The sequence below is a fragment of the Chlorocebus sabaeus genome, chromosome 11 (assembly GCF_047675955.1).
Source record: "Chlorocebus sabaeus isolate Y175 chromosome 11, mChlSab1.0.hap1, whole genome shotgun sequence".
Lineage (NCBI taxonomy): Eukaryota > Metazoa > Chordata > Mammalia > Primates > Cercopithecidae > Chlorocebus > Chlorocebus sabaeus.
This window is the reverse complement of record NC_132914.1, coordinates 95,125,963-95,147,151: the sequence shown is the minus strand read 5'-3', so window position 1 is coordinate 95,147,151 and position 21,189 is coordinate 95,125,963. Positions and strand designations below refer to the sequence as shown.

The following is a 21,189-nucleotide window of genomic DNA, read 5'->3' as shown; positions in this document are numbered from 1 at the left end:
TGTGTCAGAGTGTTTGAGGGAAGAATTTTTGATAAATCCATAGAAAACTAGCCAAAAATAAAAATAAAAATAATTAACTCCAGGGGGAAAACTGTGTTAAAAAGAAAAAAATATATAGATTGCCTTGTCTTATCTTAAACAATTTTCATGTAGAAAACAGTGTAAGAAGTATTGACTTCTTAGAAATTGCTATATAACTATTGAAAATATGGGGGAATAAAGTATGTGTTGTTTTGGTAGTGGTATAATAGAAATAAACCTTCCTCTTTCTAATTAGAAAGTCACTAAATGATGTCTAAAATAAAAAATCATGAAAGTTCCACATAAAATTACAATTTAAATAAGGATATAGTAACACAAAAGATAATAATAACTTAAAAATAATAAACTTTAAAAGGTCAACTATTGTCTCTGGAAAACCATACTACAGGGTTGAAAGAGATGACGCAGGAAAATGATAGTTTCTATTATAGATAATGTAGAATCATTTGACTTTTAAGTTATGTGTATGTGTTATTTAGAAAAACTAAAATTAAATTAAAAAAAATACCTAGTGGCCAGTAAACTAATAAAATATTTTCTTTATTAATAGACAAGAAGATTTAAACTATAGCCAAAATGAGAGACTTATTTGAAGCTGTAATAGAATGGCATGTATCAGATCAACTCTTTACTGATAGAATTCAAAATAAAGCTGTGTAAAAACATTAGACAGTGCTGAAGGCAGTCAAGAGTCCACAGAAGAGATACACATTTGGGTAGGCCTGGAATTCTCTGCTGTTTTTCCCTCGAGATATTTGTTGATCTGCAAGCTACACACAGTAAGGCCAAGAAGCCAGATAGAAAGTGGGAACTAAGAGGCTAAAGTATGATGCCAAGCTTTTGGCGTTTTTACAATTCTGAAAAGGTTAAAAAGTTAAACATTGGCCGGGCGCGGTGGCTCAAGCCTGTAATCCCGGCACTTTGGGAGGCCGAGATGGGCGGATCACGAGGTCAGGAGATGGAGACCATCCTGGCTAACCCGGTGAAACCCCGTCTCTACTGAAAAATACAAAAAACTATCCTGGTGAGGTGGCGGGCGCCTGTAGTCCCAGCTACTAGGGAGGCTGAGGCAGGAGAATGGCGTAAACCCGGGAGGCAGAGCTTGCAGTGAGCTGAGATCCGGCCACTGCACTCCAGCCTGGGCGACAGAGCCAGACTCCGTCTCAAAAAAAAAAAAAAAAAAAAAAAAGGTTAAACATTGGCATCCAGGGCCTACCAAGAAAAAAAAGCTTTTGTTGAAAACTTGGGCTTCCTCTTGAAACATCTGAAAGGTTAAGCCCTTGGATTAAAGACAGCCAGAATAATAGGTCAGCAGTCACAAAGACTGATACCTGGCCTGAAATCATCTCGATCTATGACTGCATCAAGATGTCTAACTCCTGTAAATACCTACTAGAAAAATCATACATTTTCTCTAAAGAAAAATACTATTCATAGCCTCTATAATGTTTCTTATATGATATCTGGCATTCATGTAAAAATTTACCAGCAATGCCAAAGGTAGGACCAAAAATGATCAAAACCCAACACAAATACCAGCAATAGAAATTGACCAATATCCAGTTGATCTAGATACTGGAGTTTAACACAACACAGAGTTTAAAATAAATATTACAACATTTATTTTAGTATGCTTTTAAAAAAATGGATGACAACGTAAACATTTTACCAGAAAGCTGACATCTATAAAGAATCATATTGAAATTATAGACTAAGAAAACAAAATTAAGAACTCAATATTTAGTTTTAAATACAGTTTAAATACATAAGAAGAGGGGATCATTCAACTGGGATATAAATCAATGGAAAATTTTCAAACTGAGGGATTGAAGGAGAAAAAGAAAAACACAATGGAAAATATATAAACAAGCATAAAAGATAAATAAGACATAGTGAGATATTCTAATGTATGACTGAAGCTAATACACATGTAATTGAAGTTCCACAAGAAAAAGAGAAGCAGCAAGTTGCAGAAGTGAACATTTAACAAGGTAATGGCTAGAAATTTCCCAAAGTTAATAATACTAACAAGTTTTCCAAAGGTAATGATGGCTTATGAGGTTCAAGATGCACTATGAACCTCACGAAGAAAAAAATACAAAGGAAATCACAGATGATAGCACACATTAACATTTCTGAAAAAAATACCTTACCTTCAAAAGAACAATAAAATAATGATAGCAGAATGATTCAAGGAAATGATGGATACCAAAAGACAGTAGAATAACATTTTCGAAATGAAAACAAAAACAAAAACCTACCAACCAAGTATTCTCTATTTGTTTTTTTTTAAAAAAGCTTTATTTATGAGACAAAAGGAAAATGTTTTAAGTCTGTTAAACTGACAGAATTTGTTGCAAGCAGTTCCAACCTAAAAGAAACACAAACAGAAGGGAAATTGTTTTTATGGAAAGAAGAAAACAGGAAGGAAGGAAGAACAATAAGAAATTTTTTGTTGCTTTTTTCATCACTCTTTTTGAGTGAATTTTATCACTCTTTTTGAGTGAATTTTATCACTTTTTTTGAGTGAATATGTGGGGGCAAATCTAAATAAATACTGAATATGTAAAATGATAAGTTATGGAGGATTCACAGATTCAAACATATGTAGACTGCAAATACATATTAGCACAAAAAGTGGAAAGGGGAGTAAATGAAGTTAGTGTCCAAAGGTTTTTGAGGAAAAAGACTCAAAAACAGCTTATATAAACAATATACCCAGATGGTCAATAAATTGATGAAAAGATGATCAACATCATCAGAGAAATGCAAATTAATACTTCAGTGATATATTAATACATGCATTTGAATGTCAAAGGCAAAACGAATTCCAAAAATTGAGAATTCCAAGTGTTGGTGAGATTGGAGCACCTGAGTACTCTCACTGCTCATGGAAATATAAATGGGTGCAACCACATTGTCAGTTTCTCCTGAAGCTGAAAATATGTGTATTTAGCGATCCCACTGAAAGGCACATGCCAATACAGAAGCATAACTGTGTGCACCAAAATAATAATAAAAAGAGTGTTATTTTAGCATTATTAGTAATAACCCAAATTGAAAACAACCCAAATGTTCATCACAAGCAGAAAAGAGCATTTATTTTAAATGGTATAAGTGTGCAACAACTGACAAAAATTTTTTACTTGACCTGGAGTCAGGCTACTGAAACTTCTCCTTGGCCCATCTGTGCACTTCCTTGTAAAATTCAGTTTTTGCACGAACCCCGCTAAGTCAGTTTAGCAAGAACGCCCCCACCCTTGATACCTGATCAGGTTTCTCATCCTCCACCATCCCCCAGGTGATGTCTCATCACCCTGGGTTGTTTTCAGCAAGAATCCAGTTAAATCAGTTTAGTCAGAATCTCCCCTATCCCTGATGTTTCCTTTTAGTAATTCTCCACCCACTGATCCCTACCTTGCTCCTTGGCTATAAATTCTCACTTACCCGGACGGTATTCAGAGTCAAGCCCAATCTCTCCCCCTACACTGCAAAATCTAATTGCAGCATTGCATATACCTATTGCTAAGAAATGCATAAAGCCTTCCTTACTGTAGTTTAACAAGTATCACTGAATCACTTTTTTTCTTTAACACAATATAGCAATATAACAATGAAAATGAACAGAGCACTGCTGCATGCAACAACATGAATGATTCTGTTGAGTGAAGAAAGCAGATACAAAAGAATACTTACTGTATGATTTCATATATGTAAACTTCAAAACCAGGCAAAATTAATTTATGGTAATATAAGTGATTATAACGGGTATTTTGATGAGGAGAATGTGGTGACTGATACGGAGATCAAGGGGCATTTCTGGCAGAGTAGTGGAACTAGGGGTGGCTGGTAATGTTCTGATTTTTTTTTTTTTTAACCTGGGCAATAGTTACGTAGGTGTGTTTAAAAATTCATTGATCATAATTTGTGTACTTTTGTCTATATATGTAAGCTCTACAATTAAGAAGTTTACTTGGAAAAAGAAAGAACATAAAAACATGTTTACGGTATGATCCCAATTTTATTAAAAAATATTATAGACTAAGGAAAATGATGTGAAGACATATAGAATAACATTGATAGTCGTAGAATTATTGAGTTCTATTTTTGTGAATTTACATACTTTTCTTAATTCTCTATAATGTATATTTTTAATCATGAAAAATAAAAATTTAAAAATTGCAACATTGAAATTTGTAAATTTGTAAACATTGAAAGTTGTAAATTGAGACACCTAATTATTAAATATGTCTACCTTCATATTCAACAAGTCCACTGCTGAGAATTTATCCCGAGGCAACAAATGGACAAGTATATAAATATCTTTATGCAGGGATGTTAATTTTAGCTTTGCTTTTCACTATTAAAATGGAAACTACTGAAATGTTCATTAAAAGAAAGTTGATTCAATAAAGTATGATACATACTCAGAATGGAATGCTACACAATCTTAAAAAATGATCACTTGGATCTATATTTATTAATAAGGAATGCACTTGCATTATAGAATAGCATGTATAGTATCATGTTTCATAATTATGATAAATACACATGTATTATATATATGTATTGAGACGGAACAATATTGGCAGTCTGGGTAGTGAGACAGTGACTGGATAGTGACAATTACTTCTTTTTCATTCTTTTCAGTATGTTTGATTTTTATTTTACAATAGTATGAATAACTTTCATAATGAAAAGAAATGACAAAGCTACTTTCATTCTGGGGGAACAAAACTAAGAGAGAGTGGGGTGTTATATGTGACAGAGAATGGTCATGGTTTGTATTAACTTTCTTTTCCATTTAAGTCCTGTATTTGTTGTGGTAATCTTAGGACAGATTTATCTTATAGTAAGCATGGAGGAAAAAAGAACTGTCCTAAAGAAAATCTTTTATTTCTTGCCTATTTTTATTGCCATCCAATAGCTTGATGTTGGAGTAAAGACACAGTAGGTGTGAGTCATAGTTTGGCCACTCATCAGCTGTGCGGCATTGTTAGGTAACCGCATAACTTTTCTAGGCCTGACTTCCTTCTCTCTATAAAATTTGGGTAATAGTACCTTTTCTACTTCTATTCCAAAGTATTTGAGAAAATATAAGCTGTGTGTAATCAGGCCCTGTCAACCTTATTCACTGCTAAATCCACCTCCTACTCTCCTAATCTAGAACAGCTCCTGACACAGAGTAGAAATTCCATAGATATTTGCTGATTGAATGAATAACTGGTCAACTGCAATTGCTTTGTAAACTCTGAAGTGTCAAAAATTCAGGTGCAGATTACATAGTCATAGTTTAATCATCATGTAGGTGTTGATTATGTTGCCCTGAAATGATCACTTGAATAATGTGGAACCAGTCTGGGTTATAGAATGGCCTGTGTAATATGATCACTGACATTTACTTTAGTTTGTATATATGATTATAATATTCAAAATTACACTTGAATGCTGGGAAAAAGTCCAGGATTCTATGGGATGTTTATTAGTAAAGCCATGGTCCTACAAAAATTGAAGATTTGTATGTATTTAAAATGAAGTTTCCTACCTGGTTCTGTTACTGTATAAATGGGGGTGAAAAAAAAGACGCTTTCTTTCAGAAATGACCCATCCACAAAAAACAAAAGTGGTCTGGTAGGATATAAAATAATTTTATGGATAGCAGTAAATCTTCATGGAATAAGTTCTTAATCTTTTTATGAAAACATAGGACATGCTTCTAGTTGCTGATTAGCTCCATGCAGAAACTACAGAGAGTGGTAAATATTCTAGTCATCTATTCTAATTAAAATTTAAATTGAAATCTGGGTTCTAATGAAGAGAAGCTTAGTGCTGGTCCTGTGGGATCTCTTCAGAAGGTAAGACAAAAAATGCACAAAAGCAATAAGAGATTTCACACAGTCATTTTCCTCTTCCGTGTTTTATTTGAACATCAAATTTATATTTTTTATAGGAGTACACCTTTCCCTGATGGAAGGCAGTCACTGTCCTTTTGACATGAACACTCTCAAAAATGTACCATATCCCAATAGAGCAGACCCAACTATGTCATTGCGGACATGTTGGCATTATCCCTCTGACACCACGTCTTGGGGAAATGAGGTGACAGCTCAGCTGTACCTGAGAATAGATTCATTACTACCAATCTTGGGCATGTGATCCGGCTCAGACAGGATTCCATGTCAAAGTTTACTTCTGTGTTGAAAAGAGAAAATGTTGGGTTGCTAAAGGACAGTAAAGAAAGAATAGAACTTAAAACTCTCTATACGAATCTTATTGAGCAACTTTAAAAATTAACAACGAATTTCAAATTATTTTACAATATCCTTTTAGGAGTTATTTATTAAATATCACACATGTACACACTCAAAGAATACATTTAAAGAGATAACTTATTCAAGGCATTGACAAAAATATTAAATGTATGAAATAAAGACATTTCAAAGGGATGTTATCAAAATGGTGATTTCTTACTAAATGCATTATTGTCACAAACATAACATAAATATAGGAACTGAAAAATTTGAAAAATCCCTTATAGCATCTTAAAATACTTGCATTCACACCACTTCAAAAAGACCTGATTTCAACAACACATTTGAATCAAATTGAACAATTTTTCCTAAACAATGAACTGCATTTATTGTTGAAACATGATGCTATAAACATGTCATCTCACTGTCTTATAGAATATTCCCTGCTATATTCTCCATATTTATTTTCTTGGGTTAATTGGGGAAGTAAAATTAATTCTTTATTTATAATTCCTTCTAAGTCAAGAAGAAAGGCATTTCATCTGCAGGAAAGTAATCTGAAGGCAGAAGCGGTTATAGAAAGGTAATAAACACTGCGACAGGGCATCTTTCCTGGCTGTGAGCATTCCACAGATGAAAGTTAGCAACTGTCTGTTGGGTACGATGAGTGGCAGGTTGCATACGAGAGAGAGAGCTCACAGCTAATCTGTTGTGAACAATATGCAGCAGCTCCTCCTGAACCTCCTTTGGTTACTATGCAGAGAGGGGGCAGGGGAGGAGCATCTCCCCAGCAACACTTGAAGGAGGAGCAAACTGAAAAAACAGCACACAAAATAACAAGAGCAGACTGGGCATGGTGGCTCACGCCTGTAATCCCAGCACTTTGGGAGGCCAAGGCGGGTGGATCACGAGATCAGGAGTTCAAGACCAGCCTTGCCAAGATGATAAAACCCTGTCTTTACTAAAAATACAAAAATTAGCCAGGTGTGGTGGCAGGTGCCTGTAGTCCCAGCTACTTAGTAGACTGAGGCAGAGAATTTCTTGAACCCAGGAGGCGGAGGTTGCAGTGAGGTGAGATCGCGCCAGTGCACTCCAGCCTGAGCAACAGAGTGAGACTCTGTCTCGAAACAACAACAACAACAACAATAAAAAAAAAAAACACAAGGGCGGATCTGATGCAGACTACCAGTAGTTTGATTAAAATGTTCCAAAAGTATAATTTTTCTTCCCTATTTAACTGTAAGACAGTCAACATTGCTTAATGTCAATGCTGTTAATGAAGTTGTCAGACTTGTCACTTTCATTGAATACCAACTTTACTAAGAAACTGGTGGTACAATTACCTCCAGCTCTATATGATTAAATTCATCAAAGCATGCCCAGGCTTCAGACTGTGCTGGATCTTTGAAGAATGTCCCTGTGGTTTCAGAGTCTGCCCCAATATAGCAACTTAACATGTCTGGTGAAAGACGGAAGCTTAAAAACGCCATGGAAAGATTTTATTTAGGACTTTCTCCTCCAAAGAGGGACAACTGGAAATTTAAGAATTCTGATTCTCCATAAGAGAACCAGCGTCATCCATAGGCTTTGAGGCACTTTTTGAGGCACTCCATGACTCCTTTTCACCAATATCTGTCTTCCCCATTCAGCTACAAGTGAAATAAAATTCCATCATGTTTCCTTTGTTCATTAATTCATTCCTTTGTTTTCTCACTCAAGAAATATTTGAGTGTCTATGTCAATATTGGGCTAAGCATTGTAGGTGGTAAAAGGATAGATCTTCAAGATTGGAAGTTCTACTAGGGTCAAAAAGTGTGCATACATAGCTAAAATCCAAGACAGAAAGTGGTAACACCACAACGACAATAAAACATTATGGGCTGGAATTAAGCTGGAGGGATAAAAGAAGGTTTGAAGCTGAGGTTGCATCTGAACTAGGCCTTTGAGAGTGGATAGTATTTGAATATCAGGGGTACTTGCTCAGTTTTCTCCCTGGAACTTTCTGATCTTTACATGGCTGAGTCTGTCTTGATTTCTAGTTTGAGATCAAAATTATCCACTCAGAAATCTCTTCCCTGGACACTCAATGAAATGACAGCTCCCAAACTCACTCTCCAGCACCCTGCTTTATTGTATTCATAGCACTTACTGCTCTCTGAAATTCCTGTTTATTTACCTACTCTTTTTACTCATTAGAATAAAAGTTCTGTAAAAGTAGATACTTTGTCCTGTAGATTCGTGCTGCATTCCCAGGACCTAGACTATTGACTGGCCTACAGCAAGTACTCAAAAAATGTAGGAGAATGAATTGAATGAAAGGAGGGAAAGGAGGTTCCAGGTATAGCGAAGAATATACAAAATGGTGAGGAGGTGGGATCACGTGGACACACCTAGGAAACAGTAAAACACGTGTAAGCTCATGGAGGGAAATGCATTCCAAAAGACCAACAGAGGCAAATTTTAAGGTGTCAAATGCCTGTTTACAACATTTGGACTTTTTGTTGTTGTTGAGTATGCAACCACAGATTTCGGAATAGAAGACTCACTCAAAAGCAGCATTAGAAAAGCTTACCCTTTCAGCTGTGTCCAAGGAAAAGGGAGAAGAAACTGCAATTTGGAAGATTAGGTAGGGAACTACTTCAACAGTTTAGGTGGTAGTTGGTCTGAGTGTTGTGGGTTATTGTTGCGCTGATTAATAGTTTAGGTGGGAAGAAATGAGATTCATCCCTTTGATGAAAGACCATGGTACCATGAATAATCCTCCACACCTGTGTGAATTAGTTGTTTAGATAAAAACTATTCAAGGAATAGTATTCATTAATTAAAAAACTTGTGATGGGAATAAGGATAAAGGGAGGAAGGAAGAAAGATTCTAAGACCTTTAAGTCCAAGGAGGTCAGACATGGTTGGAAAGGCCTTGCTTGGGCTGAGAAACATTCAGGTCCTGGGGCCTTAGGAGAGGAATAGGTGACCTTAAAAACAGCTTCACATTGTTTTTAGATCTGGCCCTGACATTAAGCTGAGGAAATCTAATCTGAGTTCGGGATACTTTTCCATGTCTTGTTCATTCATTAGGACAAAGAAAATACCATTCTACAGCATACTAGCACCCTTGTATCTACTATTAAACCACATCTTCTAAAACCCGGTTCTCATATTCTTGTGGTTCTTTGATAATATTTATAATGTAGCAGACTGTGGGTCTTGGAGCCAGACCAACTGGGTTAAAAAATCTGGCTCCACTCAGTTGCTGTCCTTGGACAAGTTCTCTAAATACTCTATGCTTCAGTCTCCTCCTTTGTAAAATTATGATGACAATAGTTTTACCAACCACATGGAACGTTTTTGAGAATGAATGAGCTAAAAAACAAAGTGCTCCAAGAAATACCTGGCAGAAAGAAAACGCTCCGGAAATCTTAGCTATGACTATTAATGTTAGTTGTAATTACTGAACCTCATGGTGTTCCTAGCATCTAGCATTGTACTCAGCACATGCTCACTATTGCTCAATAATACTAATGGATAACATACGGCTTTTATTCATGTGCTGGGGTTATAAAGAAATATCCCAGTAAGCCATATATTTGTCTATCTCCATGATGTCAGGAGTCTACTTTGGATAGGGAAATAGCTTAAACCATTTTCCCACGAGCTTTGTTTCCCACAGGTGACAAACACTCACCAGCTGTGTGTATGGCATCATCATCATCACCACCACCACCATACTAGTTACTCTGTATTGAACACTTATTGTGTACTAGACATTTCTGTTTGACACAAATAGTCAATAAAAAACTAATATGTTCTAGGCACTGTTGTAGATCCTAGGGATAGAAAAGTGGAAAAAAACTAGATTATTTACCCTTAAGGAGGTAGAACTTTATAAATATGATTCCGTTCAATCTTCACATAAGTGAGGAAGCATTATCACTCCCAATTTATTGATGCAAAGTCTGAGGTGCAGTCTAGCTAGTAACTGGTGAAAATTTATGTAACTCTTAGGTGGTTGATGTGTGATATTACTCCAAGACTAACTTTTAAGTGTGTATCCTTTATAATAAACTACACTGTTTCCTCAACATTTTGAACCTATAATGGACCAAGTATTTTCCTTTTTTTGTAAATGGCTATAGCTTATATTGAGTAAAAGCTCCAATATTTAAAGTTCTGTCAAATTGACACTTCTGAAAAAGATATGATATAAACATGACTAAAGGGCTAATCTAGATAGAATTCCAATAAGACATTTTTAAATACCTCTGGAAAAATGTTTTATCAATACACAAGCATTTTTGTATTATTGAATACAAAAATTGTGTCATCATGTCAGGTTGCTTTTGGTTATGATTGAAAGCCTGTGCAAAGACACTTAGGCAAAAGAAAAGCAACCATATTGGTTCATATAACCCAACCGTTGGAGGGCTTGGTGGATGCAGGAATGTCTGGACCAGGTGCTCAAAGAATATAAACAGGACTTTGTCTTATCTTCTCTAGTTCTCTACTCTGCTTTCCTTGGTCAGAAAACTCTTCTTGTGCTTGACTTGTTATTTCATCTCATAATCTCATAGAAATGAAAGCCTCTTTTCTTATGGCTCTGGGAAAGCTCTTAAACCAGCTTGGGTCATGTGTCTACCAAGTCTAGAGTGGATGGAGCACTCTGATTCCAAATCATGCATGTACTCGAACCTTATGGGCCATGTTGCATTTTTATGGAAAGCTAGATTTCTAGACATCCTCAAAAGGAATGCTGGAAACACATAAATCCAATATAGCTAGGAAAGCTCAAAACACATGATGGAGAGGAAGAAATGGGTGACAAAAAGTCCAATGAAGTTCACCAAACGAAAGCCACAGTTAATCACTGGAATCAAAGATTAATGTGGTCACTATGGTAAATTTCACTATGCTGCCATTTTGCCACACGGTTTAAATTAGTCATCTGAAACGTAAAACTAAAAAATTTATGTGGGATTCACATTTCATTGGAGTGATAAATAAATGCTGGAAATAATCCTTCAAATGTAAACATATGCTCTCTCTAGGTTAGGCCATAAAACAGTTCTACTAGAGAATCTTTTTTTTTTTTTTTTTTTTTTTTTTTTTTTTGTGAGTTGCTAGAAACTTGTTCCCTTGTAAATTTTCAGTCTTCCCCAAAGAAAATCCTCTTCTTGTATAAATTTATGATGAAATTGAAGAAAGCATCTGAGTGATAAATTTTATCCATCCTCTATGCTGATGGATTTTTCTTTTATTTCTCTATTTTTCCATATCCCCCTGTCTTTGCTTCAGTTTCTTCCACTCTCCTCTCCCACCTAATGTCAATGTATCTGTCAACAGCACTTGATCTGCATAAGGTCCTGCCATTGTGCAGATATATATTGTATTGAATAGAGCTAAAGAATTGCCCTGAAAGACTTGCAATAAAAGGTCATAACAATGTATGATTTTTCTGGAGAATTGGTACCAGTCCTGATGACAAAGTTTGCTCACACATGAAAGAGAGAAGAAAGGAAAAAGACTAATAATTTCTGAGCATCTTCCATGTACTAAATACTGTGTGAAGTAGATTTGCCTACATTCACTTACTAAAGTGCACCCTTTCCCCATCTGTGTTAGTCTGTTCGGGCTGTCTGTCAACAAACTCTAATAGACAGATGGGTTAAAAACAGCAGAAATTTTTTTATTTCTCATAGTTCTGAAGACTAGGAAGACCAAGTTCAAGGTGCTGGCAGATTCAGTGTCTGGTGAGAGCTCACTTCTTGGTTCATAGACAGCCATTTCTTTTTTCTATAACCTCACATGGCAGAAGGAGAGAGGGATCTCTCTGAGGCCTCTTTATAAGGATCTAATACCATTCATGAAGGCTCCCCCCTTATAACCTAATCATTTCTCAAAACCCTCACCTCCTAGTGCCATCACCTTCAGGGTTATGATTTCAACATATGAATTTTGGAACTAAAACACAAACATTCAGACCATAGTACCAGCTTCTGAGATCCAGGAAAATCACCATTTTATAGATAAGGAAACTGGCCTAGAAAGGAGTAAATAACTTTGCCAAATTGACCAGCAGGCAAGAGTAAAAACTTGAAGCAAGTCTGCCTGGTTGCAGAACCCTTGTGTTTTCTAAGTCCAGTTATGTGATGTTTGTGTCCTGACACCATGTTCTCTCCACTCTTTCTCCTAAAACGTTCTTTAATTTCCACTTCAGTTTCAGCCATAGTAATCCACTTTAGACCATCATTGTCTTCCTCCTGGACTATAGCAAAAGCCTCCTAACTAATCTGCTTGACTCTTATCTTCCTCTCTTCTATTCTGTTCTCCACTTCGCTTAAGCAAACATTCTAAATACAGATCCACTTGCTTTAAGCCTCTCAAAAGGCTCTTAAGTAAGTAGACTTTGGGTCAAGTCCAAAGTCTTTAACATGATCTGACACTTACCTGTTTAATTCACCTCCCCAGATTCATCTTTCATTTTCCTAATTTTATGTTCCAGGCATATTAAACTTTTCCTAGGTCCTCAATAATGATATGCTCATCGCAGCCACCAGTCTTTGTGCTTGCTATTCCTTCTGCCACCTACCAATTTCCCTTTACTTTGCTGACTCCTATTAGCCCTTAGGACTTATTTTAAATGTCACTTCCTCTAGGAAGCCTTTCCTGGTCGTCTAGGCTACGTTAGATTCTGTTTGTCATGGTGTATTGCTTTAGCACAACATGTTTCTTAGACAGAGTATTTATTACATCACAGTGTGTATGCCCAAGGAGGTCAGACACCATGGCAGTCCTATCCAACAGAGACTACTCAATGCTTAGTGCAATGCCTGACACTCCACAGAAGGTACTCATTTTATATTTCTTAAATGTTAAATGAATTCAAGGCATGTTTCTTGCCAGTGAGTCTCCCTGAGTCTCTCTTAGTAGATGGGTATATAACTGAGTAGTAGATATATAATAATTATGCGAACATTATCAAGTGGCACGCACCACGAATCAGTTACAAAATGCTAAATGAATAATGAAGAGCTATGTAAAGCATAGTTAAATAGTTCCTATAATTACTTATTCACTCTTCCAGTAAAAGAAGTTAATAAATATAATATGTCTAGATTATATGACATATGTAATGTTATGCCATGTACCAGAGATACAAAAAAATCATTTCTCCGGGTTCCAACAATCTACTTAGAGGTTTAAGACATACATACAGCATAGTTAAGCAAAACGGAAAGCATTATGGTAATTATGGCCTTAGAAGCCGGGAGAGAGGCAGATCAAGATTGGCTGGTATGTCAAGGGGGTCTAGATGAAAAAGATGGGTCCTGATGAAAAGTTAGGATTGGAAAATCAGAAGGGAGTGGGAAATAACATGATCAATAATAGAGTCAGAGGTGGGAGATGAGTTAGCTGGAGTGGAGGGTTTGTGTATAAAAGTTAGAAACAGGATTAGGTTAATTTTATAGACCCATGAAGCCAGACTGAGAGTTTTGTATTTTATGCTATAGAAACAAGTTAGAAATTTTCCTGATATAAATGTGACATAGAAATATTGTTATTTTAGACGGATGGAACCTTTCCTGAGTCTTTCATAAACATCTAGGTGTTCCTTGTTCTATCTTCTTAGTGTAATTGTGTATACCTCCATTGTAGCAAATAGTGATCATTTTATCATTTTTGGATCTGTATTCTTACCATTAGACTGTAACTCCCCTGGGTAAGGAAGGATGCAATTTTGTTTTATATCCCCAGTGCATGCCCACTATGGGCATACATTTGTTGAATGACCAACTGAAGAAACTGGACAAAATCAGGATTACAGTTAATCATTCAAATAGGTGCTTTGCAAACAGAATGAAAAACATTTTATAATGACTTTCATTCGGACTCTTATCAAAATTTTGAAGCAAAATAAAGCAATATTATAGAATCATTATGTTGTAGAAGAGAATATATTTAAAATCTTCATGTCGTAATGTTAAATAAAATCTACCAGGCAGGCACCCTGGCTCATGTCCGCAATCCTAACACTTGGGAGGCCAAGGCTGGTGGATCTCATTATCTCAGGAGTTTGAGCGCAGCAGTGACTCATGCCTGTAATCCCAGCACTCTGGGAGGCCGAGGCAGGTGGATCACGAGGTCAGGAGATCGAGACCATCCTGGCTAACACGGTGAAACCCCGTCTCCACTAAAAAAATACAAAAAATTTAGCCAGGTGTGGTGGTGGGCACCTGTAGTCCCAGCTACTTGGGAGGCTGAGGCAGGAGAATGGTGTGAACCTGTGAGGTGGAGTTTGTAGTGAGCTGAGATTGTGCCACTGCACTCTAGCCTGGGTGACAGAGCAAGACTCCGTCTCAAAAAAAAAAAAAAAAAAAAAAAGAGAGCAACTTGGGCAACATGGTGAAACTCCATCTCTCTAAAAAATACAAAAATTAGCTGGCTGTGGTGGCATGCACCTTTGCTGCCACTATTTGGGAGGCTGAGGTGGGAGGATTGCTTGAGTCTGCAGGGTGGAGGTGTGGTGAGCCTGGATCACATCATTGCATTCCAGCCTGGGTGATGGAGCAGGACCCTGTTTCAAAAAAAAAAAAAAAAAAAAAAAAAAAAAAAAAAAAAAAAAAAAAATCTACTGAGAGGTCAGATCTCAAATACTGAGATTTTTAAATGACTATTGGGATTGTAGGAGATTTTGGCTTTGGTTTTACTTATCTGAATTTTTTAAGTTCTCTAAAAAATTATGAACATCTCTCAAGTGATAATAATGAATCCTGATACTATTATAAAATTGTTAAAGGGATAATTCAGTATGTGGTCTACATTTTCTGAAATTGCCTTATCTATTAGGGCAAGATTCCAATTTTGGAGTTACACATGAGAACAAAACCATCTATTTGTGAAATGTGAAGATGAGAAACATGCCGAACTATCCATCCTTTATGACCATCAAGCTCCTTTACTTTACAATATGATTTTCAATTACACTCTCAAGTGGCACTTTTATTTTATAATTTAAAATAACATGCTCAATAATATATATACCTGAGAGCAGCTTCACTACATCATAGTCAATGGAAATAAATCCTGCCCCTTTCCACTCTAGTGTACTTAATCTTGCAAATCTCTGTTAACTACATTGCGGCATTATGCATATGAGAAGTAGCATTTTTTTTTTTTTTAACTACTTGGTGGGTGCTCACTCAGGTTTCCCCTGCATTTTGGTTTCAGCAGCACAATATATAAAATGGAATTTTTCCAAATCACATCCTATCTCTGCGTAAGTGTGGGCTTGCCTGTTGCTCACCCTGCAATTTCTCCTTGGTTTCCAAATACCTGTCCTCTGGCCCCTGGTGGAGCAGCTCCAGGAGAATAGTATCAGTCCCATCAGCCAAGCAAACAGCTGGATTTCCTCGGCAGACCTTTTGGTTGGTGGGCAACCGTGTGGACCCCAGTGACTCACACACTCATAATTAACGTGCACATAGGGGCTTCACATCCTGTGTTTGTCTTTTCACCTCCTGTAGTGCTCAAGTAATAAAAAGAGGACTTTTCTCCATTTTCTAAACCCAAACAACCTGCTTGGCTCCAGCCTTTGTGAGCCCTATTGCAGGTTTCTGTTTTCCTATTCCTGCTGATCCCTCTGGCTTTCAACCGAGGTTTAACCATAAGACTCCCATCAGAGTCCTTAAAGAAGAAAGGTTTTCAGCATGAGTACACTATATTAATAAATGAAACCCAACCTTTTAAAAATTACACTGTCAGAAAAACCCATTAGGCTGTAAAAGAGTTGAAGTAAACATTAGATTTTAATATCTACTGCTGCTTAGATTTTTCTGAACTGAAAAATCCCCAGTGAGCACTTAAAACTTCATTACTCCACCGAAAGGTTGTGAAAGGCTATTTAAAGGTTTTCAATTTTGTTGAAGTCTAGAGGTTATTACAACTGGAAAGAATACAAACCCTAATATTACAAGGAATGAAAGGAATGAAATTTATGTTCTCATCTTCCCTGCAGTTTAATCCAGGTCTATTAGATTCATTGGTAAAAATTAGGGCAGGTTGAAAACTTTTCTACAGGTTTGATGAAAAATAATATTTGGACACTATGAAATGGTATTGCTGTCTGCATCACACTCAAAGAAAGGGTTTAATCTCCCAGTTCTCTGGTCAGAAGTCATTTCAAGATCAGCTTCTGCTTGAAACCCCTTAAATAGTTTCAAAACTCAAAAAAAAAACCTTACCGCAATGCTGTGTCCTACCCAAAGAGCCAACATGAGAAACTGGGCTTTCAACTCAAACTTACTAATGCAAAAAACTTGGTGGTTATGTTCTGTTTCCATGATTTTTTAATCCTATATTTTTAATGGGAGAAATTTGTGTCTTTTTTAGTGTGACACACGTGGTACTGATATTTAATGAAGGAGTGTTAGATACTTTGTACAGCCCTCATTCTTATTTCAAAGACCCCCTTGACTTTTATTTCACTCAGCATCTGCACTGTAGAGTGGCTTTGGGCTATTTAATATAATGTTATTGTCCATATGTCCTTTCATCTAATCTATCTATCTATCTATCTATCTATCTATCTATCTATCTATCATCTATCTATATCTCTCTATTATCTATCTGTCTCTTTATCATCTATGTCTCTATCATCTATCTGTCTTTCATCTATCTATCTACTATCTGTCTTCTATCTATTATCTATCATCTATCTATCTATCATCTATCATGTCTAGTGTTGTGCTGCATGCTAGGGTCATAAGAAGATTGCAGACTATTGTGAGGTGGATAATTTAACAAATTATAGCATAGGATGGAGTGAAGAGTGTTATTCTGGAGGTGTATTCAAGGAGCAATGAGCTCTCAGAGGAAGAGCCTAGCCTCCTTGTCTGTAAGGAAGGTTTCTTTGAGAAGGAGATATTCAAGCTGGAATTCAAAAGATGAGTCATGGAGGGAATGGGACAGAGGCAACGTCACAAAAGAAATTTTATACTTACAAATGCGCAGCGGCATATAAGAGCACAGCATCTAATTCAGGATGGGTTGGCATAGAGGCTTGGCGTGAGATGAGTCTGAAAAAAGAGTCTGGGATGAATGGTGAAGGACTGCTGTTGAGGGATGTATTCAGTTTGGTTAGGGAGCTTAACAAATTTTTTTTCTATTTGTAAAAGTAATAATATATACTTACTGTAAAACATTGAAATTTTAGAAAAACATAAAGGAAAACATTAAAAAATAATCCATAATCCCATAATGTAGTGGAAATCATTGCTAATATTCCAGTATATTTATTTCCAGCCTTTCCTGTATGCTTTCTTTTTTCTTCATATAATTGAAATTAAATCAAATTCTGCCTGTTGCTTTTCTAAAAAAAAATTGTAACTAGTACATGATTCTGTGTTATATCTTCTTCATAATCATAATGATGTTTGCATCATAATCTGTCAATAAATGCAACCATTTTTAGTTGATGAATTTTTATATTATTTTTAAGTATTTGACATTACAAACAATGCTATCATGGCCATTGTCTGCATGAGTATTTTTCCAGTGTTTGGATTATTTCCTGGGTTGTATTTATCAGATAATGTACATCATGTGCTCAGCACAGTACTTGATCCAAATATTATCAATTGTTATTGTTAGAAGTTGAAACATTGGGTAAAAAGTAAGAATAACTTTAAAGTTCCTGATGATAGATTATTAATTTTTTTCTGAATCGTTTTAATGATTTCTACTTCTGCAAGAGATAACATGACAGTCCCTCTTTCATTGTTTTGTCACCCACAGTATACATTAGCACAAAAATAGTTTTGCTAATTACATAGTAAAACATAACATGCCATTGTTATATTTTCTATGTCGTAGTTAAGTGATGCCAAATATTAATTTGATGTTTATTGACCTTTTGCTATTACTCTTCTGTCTTCATTTTCTTTGACCATTGTAAGGGATTCTGAAAACTCTGCTAGAGAACTTGGACTTTAACCAATTGGCAATGGAGAGTTACTGAAACTTTAAGGTTTTTGCAGTTGCATAAAAATGATAATCTAAGTAACATCATTCATTGCTCTTTGATTATTAGCTCTGTAATAACACTATTCACATATTGTTGTAAGAAGTATGATCATAATGATAGTATGATAACAAATAGCAATAGTAGCTGCCATTTATTAAATGCCTCCTGTGTACCATTATCTGGGTAGTTCCAATATTATTTTAATTAATTCTCATAACACTATTAGATATTATAATCTCTGCAGCATAGCTTAAAGTTTAGGAGTGTCAAATGCTCATCATTCCTCTTGCCTGATTCTATCTAGTAGAGAACTAACACAAGGAACACAACTAACTACAATGAAAATTCCAGACATCGTCTAAGGCTACATTTGGGACTTGCTATGTGACTTACTTAACTGCTTAACACTAATGCATCTAAAATAAAAACAATTTGCATTCTGTTCATATCTAACTGCGCTAATTGACTTCAAAAACATTATTGTTGAACCTATTTCATAAAGAGAGATGATTTAATGGATGACCTCTCTGAGAACTGTCCCTTAGTAAAGTCATTAGGCAATTAGACTATTTAGGTGTAACTAGGCTATTTAGGTCCGTAATTTCCCTAAGAAATTTCTCCTCAGTTTTAAGAAAGATTTTTATGGCATATTCCAATGGTAAGAAAGAGGATTATTTAAACAAAGAAATGCAAAAAAGCAAACAAGCAAAAATGGATTCACAATGTTGGTTTTGAATTATGGGTGACTCTTCAGCATCTAATTTTTTTATTCAAAAATATAATTGGTTCTTAATAGTAGTTGAAAATTGAAACTTGCCATCGTAGAGGAGTAGATAAACCCCAACAATCCAACAAATTGCTTTGGAATTTTAAATTGCAATAAATACTTTCAAGAAAAATTCCAGGAAGACCTAAACAAGTGGTGGAGAAGATAGCTCTGAGGAAGTGGGGTTTAGCTCGAGATTTGAAGGATACATTAGAAATAGCCTGGTGTATTATAGGGAGAAGGTATTCTAGGGAAAGATCCTAAAGCCGGAAAGAGTGTGGGTGCTTTGAGGAACTGAAAAAACCAGTGTGGTGGGAACCCAGGTTTGGTTGGGGATGAAACGAAGAGTTGGAGAGGAAATCGAGGATGCAAGACCCTGAAGGACGTTAACATTTTTTGGATTTTATTCTAAGTGCGATGAGAAATCATGATTTTTTTTTTTTAACAAAAGGGTGATATGATCCTATTTACACTTAAAAAGTTGTATTTGGCTACTGTAAGCAGAAGGACCAGATGGAGAAAAAAGCAGCTGGAGAGAGCCAGTTAGGATATGAGGAAATAATATAGTATGTTATAATGGTGTCTTGGATTAGGGTCAGAGAGATGAGAAACAAAACCTGTGTGTATTGATTCAAGATATATACTGGAAGTAAACATCAAGATGGCTTGGTATAGGAGTTGAGTTGGAAGGTGTTTGCAAAGGAGATACCTATGTCATGAACAACTGAGGTATCTGAGATACCATTTAACAGAGAATGTAGATTGAAAGTGCAAGAGCTTGGGGGTAGAAGGTATTTATGATAGAAAACATCTTAGTACGCAGGAATAAAAGGTGGCTTCCTTATTCTGATAAAGGCTGTTTACTGAAAACCCACAGCAAACATTATTTCTAATGATAACATTTTAGAAGCATCTCTACAGCAAAACTATTTCTCATTAACTTGTTTAGCATTATACCAGAGTCCTTGGAAATACATAAGACTAAAAAGAAAGACAGTGGGAGAGGAAGAGGGAGAGGAGTAAGAGGAAGACAAGAAGAAAGCAAGTAATAGAAAAAAGATAAAATTAATTTTATTGGCATATAAAATACTTGTCTGTATTGAAAATCTAAAAACTGTTCAAATTAACAAGAGGGCTCAGAATGGGGAAAGTCTGTAAGATCTAACTCAATAAGTTCCTCAACACTAGCCATAAACATTAGAAAAAGACACCATTCGTAATAGATCAGTAGGGTATCTAAAAGTAAATGTAACAAAAATGTTCAAGATTTAAATGAAGAAAATTAGAAACATTAATAAAGACCATAAAATGGAACAAATGGAGATATATAACAGCCTTATAGATGGGACTTTCTAATTTTATGTAGATATAAATTCTCCACAATTAATATAAACAGTCAGAGCCATTGCAATCAAAATTTTACCAGATTTTTTCCCCTAGCACAGAAGTAAATTGGCTCTAAAATACATGTGAAAATAACAGAAAAATTAAAAATAAGGGTAGATTGGTGTTACTAGACAATGTGGAATTGATGCAGTAACAGACAAATATACCAATGGAACTAAAGAGAGAACCCAGAAACTGATATGTTCTTGCAACAGAAGAGTGGTGGTACTACAAATCAGTTGAGAAAAGATGGACTAGTCTTTTAAAATGTTGGAACAATTGCCTTGTCAATCAATCCATCAATCAGTCAATTGTATCTGTAACTCACAGACACAACAATTGTTTCTATAAGTATCAAAGTTTTAAATGTGAAAGGCAAATTTTAAAATTTATTTTTAAAAAATAAGAGACAATCATTAAGTTATGTGGATGACAGAATAATGTGTATTTTTTTAAAAAAAGAAAAACATAAAACAACAAAAATCTTGATAAACTTAGCTACATCAAAAAGAAAGCCTTTCACATAACAAAATACCTACAAATAATCTCAATAGACAATCCAAGCAGACGGAGACTGGGTAAAAAGATTTGTAACACATATTACCAGAAGTCAGCAAGTCATGGGCCATGAGCCAAGTCTACTTGTATAAATAAAGTTTTATGGGAACAGAGCTGCACCCCAATGCTTCTGCACTGCAACAGCAAAGTTCAGTAACTGTGAGACCCTA

The 21,189-nt window shown here is 35.7% G+C and overlaps 1 long non-coding RNA gene across 1 annotated transcript in view; it reads left to right on the top strand.

Moving 5' to 3' along the window:
• LOC140712875 (uncharacterized) overlaps nucleotides 1-21,189 on the top strand; it is a 257,604-nt gene that overhangs the window by 185,807 nt on the left and 50,608 nt on the right. The gene's annotated exons all lie outside the window — the stretch shown is intronic.